This window comes from Tamandua tetradactyla, chromosome 15 (assembly GCF_023851605.1).
Source record: "Tamandua tetradactyla isolate mTamTet1 chromosome 15, mTamTet1.pri, whole genome shotgun sequence".
In the NCBI taxonomy this organism is placed as follows: domain Eukaryota; kingdom Metazoa; phylum Chordata; class Mammalia; order Pilosa; family Myrmecophagidae; genus Tamandua; species Tamandua tetradactyla.
In genome coordinates, this window is record NC_135341.1 from 60,680,999 (window position 1) to 60,689,054 (window position 8,056).

General features: G+C 37.2%; 1 pseudogene; it reads left to right on the top strand.

Annotated features, from left to right (window-relative positions):
* The first annotated feature begins 6,070 nt into the window (after window positions 1-6,070).
* LOC143656838 (RNA-binding protein 48-like) lies at window positions 6,071-7,526 on the top strand (annotated as a pseudogene).
* The last annotated feature ends 530 nt before the right edge of the window (window positions 7,527-8,056 follow it).

Consider the following 8,056-nt stretch of genomic DNA (forward strand, 5'->3'; position numbering starts at 1 on the left):
ATTCATTCCTGTATCTTCAGCACTTAAAACTGTGCCAAGTAGATACAAGGTGCTCAATAAATACTTATCAAATGAATAATAATAGTGCATTTATGTAGCTTTTACAATGTGCCAGGCATAGTTCTAAATGCTTTCCTATAAATTAACTCTTTCAATTCTTATAACAACTCTAAGAGGTATGTAATACTATTATCTTTATTATCTACATAAGCTAAGGAATAGAGAGGTTAAGCAGCTGGCCCAAGCCTATTAAGCTGGTAAGTGGTAGAACAAGAATCTGGACTTGGGTTGTAAACCTAGATCCAGGCATGAAATCATTTTTACCCAGCTATACTGCATCTTTCCTCATTGTAACAAATAGGTGAATCATCTACACAGAACTCCTAAACATACCAATTGACAATACTTATCAACCTATGTAAATGATGAAGAGTTTAAATCCTAGAGTTTATTTTGAGGCTACCACTATCTAACGTGACCCATTCCATATGGCTTGATATAACACAATGTTATATTATAACATAAATGTTATCCCAATGAGAATGGGTTTTTGAAACTACTATTCCCTCTAATTATAAATCCTGAAGAACCATGAGAAATAGAAATCTGTGATCAACGTATCTGTGCCACTTAAAAAATTCACTTGTTTCATTAAAGCGCCTTCTTCTTTTGAGAGGTGACGCTAACATAAGAATTTGTATTCAGTAAAATTATTTGACACTATTTCTACTTCAGTGCTAATAGAGGAGGAAATAGGTATAAATAATACAAAACAGGAATTTTCAAGAAGCATTTACTTCATCTGTTCTGGAAGAGTCCATTAAATGGTCCCTTAGAAGCAATAACCTACTCTTGTTGGCACGAAGATCAATTAATTAGTGCAAATGAAGTCGTGTCAGCATTAAGAATAAACTGCAAAGCAGAATGGAAAATACTTAAGATCTGAGTCTGTTTTATCTCAAAACTGTTTCTATGTGACCAATTCTATAACTAAAATTAGACAGATTGACAATATCGAATGTTGGCAAGAATGTGGAACAACTGGAACCTTCTGATTTATTGGTAGGGGTGGAAAATGGCACAACCACTTTGGAAAACTGTTTGGCAGTTTCTTATAAAGTTAAACCTATAATTATATTTATGTCACATAAAACCTATATGAGCATGCTCTTAGCAGCCTTCTTCCTAATAGCCAAAAACTACAAGCAACCCAAATGAACAGAAACAAATAAATAGATAAGCAAAGCGCAGTATATTTATACAATTTAACATTACTACTGAGAAACCAAAATGAGCAAATTAATGATACACAAAAAAAATGGATAAATCTTAATAACTTTATTTTGAATAAAAGAGGTTAGACACAAAAGAGTATATGCTGGTTGATACAACTTATATGAAGACTGAGAACAAGTTACAGAAATCAAAAGAATGGTTGATTCTAGGAAGCAAGGGGCTGACTGTAAAGAAACATGAGAAAATTTTCTGGAATACAGAAAATGTTCTTAAAAGCAAACCGATGATGGTACAGGGACATATACATTTGTTCAAACTCATCAAACTGCACATGTGAGATCTACGCATTTTACTGTATATATGTTCTATCAAAGAAAAATAAAATTTAAAAAAGAAAATGATTTGTAGCTGTAAAAAGCAAACTTTGGACCTTACTCAACTTCCTCTTATCTCCTTAATGTGGCCCACTTTAAAATTAATTTATCTTATGAACTAATCATGAGCTGTCATCATTTGGATTAAAAGTACACTTGGTAAAACTCTACAGAAAGGTCCACAGTTCATCTCTTTTCTGTTGAATAATTCCACATGTCCTTTTTTTTTGTTTTGAAAACCTAAATATGGTTTCTATTTGACTAATGGGAATAACAATGAACTTGAGAAAGTCTATTGAATTCAGGTGACATCCATTTAGTCGATCAGCATTGAGTTATTAAAGATGTTATTGTTCATTTGAGGATAAAATTTCCTAGCAGTTGTTCTTTTCTGTTCAGGAAGCAGAATATTTTCTTTCACGAGTAGTGAATTAGGAGTTAGGACTTTGTTAAGCACATCAGTGTTCACGTGCACATAATGGTTTCCTTTCTCTCTTGACCTATTGGTTCTCAGATTCTTTATTTAATTAAAAAAAAAAAAAAAAGTAGGCCCAGTCATTAACTCAAACTCAATCTTCCCAGGGCCTCAGAGACTGATCCTTCATTGTTTGATGAAACCAAGCTGGTTCCATGATGCCGACCTGGTATTTTTCCGCTAAAATTATGCACTATGCACCAAGCAGGGTCAGTCATTAAACGCATGAATCACCAGGTCATATGAGCAATGGTCTGATTTTCTTGCTGTGATGAGGATGGAGCTTAGGTTCACTGAAGACTAGTTCCTTAAGGAGAAAGATAACAAACTGCTCCCTTATTCAGGCTTGCAAAGAACCACCCAGCTGGGACAGATACAACTCATGAATACATTAAAAAGAGCTCTGCTGTTTCTATCCGTCTCCACATAGAAGGAAGAACCAGGCTTTGGAACACTTTCCATCTGCACTGTATTAATAATTCTGCTCTTTCTCCTTTGCTGACCCCCTAACTAACTGTACACAATATTACATTTGGTATTCAAGTACTGCTGTGGCTTAATGTTCAGCAGGATAATACATTTGGGGAGTACTTCTGTGGAAAATATTGCTGCTTCACTCTATCAACAATCAGACCAAAGTGGGCAGACTAAAGAATTATGGTTCTTATTTTTGGCTTTTGGCAAATCCCTTCTCAGTTTCTTTTTGATTCACCGTCTGCTTAACTTCTTTTGTGTTTATGCTTCACTGGACTTAGGTGAACAATTTTATTTACAGTCCAGAGAAAAGGAGTGTAGTTAGGGATCACCAGAGACAGACCCAGAGAAGGAGATTCATGTTAAAGTGCTTAATTAGGAAGAATTCCTATAGAGGAACAATAGGAGAATGGGGAGGGAGGTTGATGGATGGGGGAAAGAAGGACGTTGATTAAGAGGGCAGTATCAAGAACAGTTCACCAAGGAATTGTTTCAAACCACAGGAAAACATTGGAGAAAATAATTGCATCAATCAGAGATGAAGGAGCTGAAGTATTTATACTCTTGTGCCCATCAATTAATGCTTAAATGCTATCCCTGGAGAATATCAAGTCCCTGGCACTTCTGGCTCTCTGTGTGATGGGCAAAGAGGCTCTGATGAGGAGACCCAGTTTTGAATTCCCTGAGTGAAACACCCTGGGAGTCTTTTTGCATAGAAAGGCAATGGGTATGAAAATGGTAAAGGAAACCAAGAGGACATGGGTGAAAAATTATCTACTAGCAAGTGTCTAGAAGAACACTGAAGATGGCATAGCAGAAAGAAGGAAAGATCCTGGGTCCTAAATTTTATCCAACCACCCCATCAACTGTTTCTTTCCATATTTCTGAGAGACAATAAACCTTATTTGTTTAAGCTGCTATGGTCTTCATTGTGCTCTGTTGTGTTACTTGCAACCAAAACCATTCCTAACTGATACAGAGTCAATAGGCTGTAGACATACACGGAAACACAACATAAACTCAAGATCTCATAGGTGAACATAAGTAGTGGCAAGATGAACTAGTAGATTAAGAGGAAAGGAAACTTGTTAAACATTATCTAACTTTCCTGGCATGACAGGAATCAAAATGATGGCTTGTCAACAGAGTTTGCAGGAACCTCATAGCCTTTTTATTTGATATTATTTTAAGACTAAAGTAACACTGGAAAAAAAGATTCTTCAAAATGTTTCCCCTTCACATGAAAAGATGCTCAACTTCACATTTGGGAAATGCAAATCAAAACCACAATGAGATATCATCTCATACCCATCAGAATGGCCACTATGAAAAAAAATTTTTTAATGCCAAGTGCTGGAGAGGATATGGAAAAAGAGACACATTTATCCATTGTTGGTGGGAATGCAAAATGGTACAACTGCTCTAGAAGGCAGTTTGACCATTTCTCAGGAAGTTAAGTATAGAATTGCCATATACACCAGCAATCCTATTACTAGGTGTTCTAGTTTGCTAGCTGCCAGAATGCAACACACCAGAGATGGATTGGCTTTTAATAGAAGGGGATTTATTTCATTAGTTCTTCAGAGGAAAGGCAGCTAACTTTCAACTGAGGTTCTTTCTTATGTGGGAAGGCACAGGGTGATCTTTGTTGGCCTTCTCTCCAGGCCTCTGGGTTCCAACAACTTTCCCCAGGGTGATTTCTTTCTGCGTCTCCAAAGGCCTGGACTGAGCTGTGAGTGTTGAGATGAGGTATGCTGAGCTACTTGGGCTGTAATACGTTGAGCTCTCTCATTTAAGCACAAGCCAATTAAATCAAACATCATTCATTGCAGCAGGCACACCTCCTAGCCGACTGCAGATGTAATGAGCAACAGATGAGGTTCATGTATCATTGGCTCATGTCCACAGCAATAGAACTAGGCACCTTCACCTGGCCAAGTTGTTATCTGAACCTAACTACCACATGTCCACCCCTTGTCAACTTGGCAACTATGCACATCACCTTAAATAATATTAAAGTGGCACAAATTCTCTTCTGGCTGTGGACTTATGAATTTTAAAACAAGTTATCTGGTGCCAATATGCAAAGGAGGAACAGTCTTAGGATCCACAGGGAGAAATTAGAAGGAAAACCTTCAGGGAAAACACCACTGGATTTCAAAGTCTGAAAGCCATTTATCTTTCAGCCTTACAAATTGGCAGTCCCACCCTTTCCAAGGGCCTATGCAGTGGCCTGCCTCTTTCTGAATTCTGGAGAGATTTAATGTGTTTCCAGTTATATGTAGGACAGTTGAGTATTTTTAGGTGAAAGAAAAAATGTGTTTTATTGTTTTTTATTTAGAGATTAGATATGGTTTAAGCTGATATGCATAGCTGCCAATTGACAAGGAGTGGACTGTCATGGTCAGGTTCAAGTGTCAACTTGGCCAAGTGGTGGTACCTGTTTGTCTGGTTGGGCAAGTGCTAACCTGTCTGTTGTGATGAGGAAATTTCATAGAATTAAATCATGATCATGTCAGCTGTATCCACAGCTAATTCCATTTGTAATCAGCCAAGGGGAGTGTCTTCTGCAATGAATGATGCTTAACCTAATCACTGGAAGTCTTTTAAGGAGGATTCAGAAGAAACAGGCTCTCTTCCTGCTTCGGCCAGTGAGCCTCTCCTGTGGAGTGCATCCAGACCCTCCATTGGAATCGTTGGCTTCACAGCCTGCCCTGTGGATTTTGGACTCTGCATTCCCATGGTTACGTGAGACACTTTTATAAATTTTATATTTGTGAGTGTTTCCTGTTGATTCTGTTTCTCTAGAGAACCCTAACTAATACAAGTGTGCTGACCTCCATTCATCCTTATGTAGATTATCCTCTGGGCAAGAGATCACTGCTGAATTTCAAGACATCACAACTACATTCAAGGGAAAAAGAAAAGGGGATGAATGGTGCTAACATCATCTATTTCTTTTGTAGGACAAGCAAAAATTTTCTGAGAGTGCCCTTAGCAGGTTTTTCTTATGCCTCATTGACTAGAACTTGATCACTTGGCTTCTCCAGCTGTAGGGAAGCTGAGAAAGCAAATATCTAGAGAAGATGATGTGTAATAAAGAGATAAAAATGAATGTTGGATTAGCAAATGAGCAGTCTACCTGAGATACCATGGAAACACCTGAATTGGTAGAAAAATTGGTAACTTCCCCCACTCCTTTGTGACTCAGAAGTAGTGTTCTAGGCTTCATGAGGCTGTGCCAAATTTATATATACATTATGTATTATATAATATACTAATGTTAATAATTTATAAATTATATATCTTGTGGTTGTTGTTTTAACATTTTTTATTGTGAAATATAACATATATGCAAAAAAAGAGATAAATTTCCAAGTACATTTTAACAAGTTATAGAACAAATTTCAAAGTATGGTATGGGCTCCAGTTCCACAGTTTTAGGTATTTCCTTCTAGCTGCTCTAAGATACTGGAGACTAAAAAGAAATATCAATACAAAGATTCAAAAGATGGCATCAAGTGAAGAGCTTGGGGGCTCATTCGACCACTATGTGCAGAGGGCATTATGCAACCCATGGGACAAATATCAGGAGGCTAGATGGCCTCACACTGTCAAAGTAAAGTGATTTGGTTCCATTCACCAACCTCAGTGGCTTTATTTGGGCACTTGCTTCACATTTTTAGCCCATGTAAATAAAGACAAGGTTACTGTCCTATCCAGCTCTCATTGGATATGGGTATAAAGAACTAAGGGGTAGGTGGGTCAAAAAGATTCTCCCATCAGGTCTGTGAGAGCAGGAAGTGGCTTTATTCTTTGAATTTTACAACAGTGCTTTGCACATGGTATATACAATCTATCTGGTATCTTGGTACTTAATAATTCAAGGAGCTCCTGCAGTGGGAGTGATGAAGAAATTAGTTGAGCGATTTGCTTTATATGGTGCAATTGAACAGTATAATGCTCTTGATGAATACCCAGCAGAAGCGTTAACAGAAGTTTATCTTATTAAATTTCTGAATTTACAAAGTGCAAGAACAGCCAAGAGTAAAATGGATGAACAGAGTTTCTTTGGTGGATTGCTTCATATCCGCTGTGCTACAGAATTTGAGATAGTTGAAGAAACTAAAAAAAATTATAAGAAAGGCTTGAATGGTGAGAACTGCCAAAAATAAAGACCATTATATGACAGAGAAGAAACTGGTTGCAGAGTGTAAAGACACAAAAGATTTTAAACCAGACTTGCACTTAGAGATGTCAGGATTTTGTGCAGCTACTTTGAACACTTCTACAGGAAATCCTTGTCTTCCGTATTCTCAAATCCTTGTCTCCCTTATTCTCATGAATTGCCTTTATGTTACTTCTTCTCAAAATGTTACTATTCATCAGGGGAAAATGCGGACACAGCATCACATGCCTCTCAGGATGGTAGAAAGCATGATGAAATAAATAATGGAGCATTATAACTACGATAACTCTTTGTAGAAAATATAGATGAAAAGTTTTAAAAAATCATTAGCAGCCTGGTCATAGTGGCTCAGCAGGCAGAGTTCTCGTCTGCCATGCCAGAGACTGAGGTTTGATTCCCAGTGCCTGCCCATGCAAACAAACAAACAAATAAATAAATAAATAAACCTGCCCTGATGCACAAAAGTTTATCACTTCTTCAGAGGCAATTGACAGATTTATGCCTAAGACAACCCAGCTGCCAGAGTGAAAAAGAAGAAGAGAAGAAGATCCTACACTTGGAAATTTTTGAAACAAGCACAAGTAGTAGTGAGGTTTTGATTGGTCCTCTATTACCAGCTACACCTAAAATGGATATGCATGATGATTCACTGAATGCAACGGCAAACTTAATTTGGAATAAACTTAAAGAAGTAATTTCTTCTGTGCCACAGCCTTCAAAGGACAATCTGGAAGATGTGCAAACAGGCCATCCATTAAAACAAAGAAGAAGAAGATAGATTGCCAGCAGTAAATTAATATTTAGTTTTATTTTCAGTCTGTCATTTTAAATCTTGAAGATATTTTACTGCTGTGATTTTTAATGCACTTTTCTTTGTAATTTCATTCAAGCTATTGTCTAATATAGTACAATCTTTTTAAAAAAAGATTCAATAATCACATTCATTTGTTAAATTCTATCCTCTCTGTTACAACTCCTTCTCCCTTGATTCTTCTCCCCATCTTTAGGGATATCTGGGCAAAGATCATTCTAACTTCTTCATGTTGAAAAGGGGTGTCAACATTATGGGATGGGGGTTGCAACTGGTTGATGCTCATGGAGAGACTGGTAACTCTGGGTTTCAGGGCTTATCTGGCCTAAGAACCATCTGGAGGCTATAGGTTTCTGAGAATTAAACTTAGTGAGTGAAACTATAGAGTCTTAGATAGAACCCTGCGTATTCTTTAACGTTTACAGGAATACTGTTGGTTGGGGCTTGGTACATCATGGAAATTAGAAATATCTAGCTGAAGCTTGCATAAGAGTAAC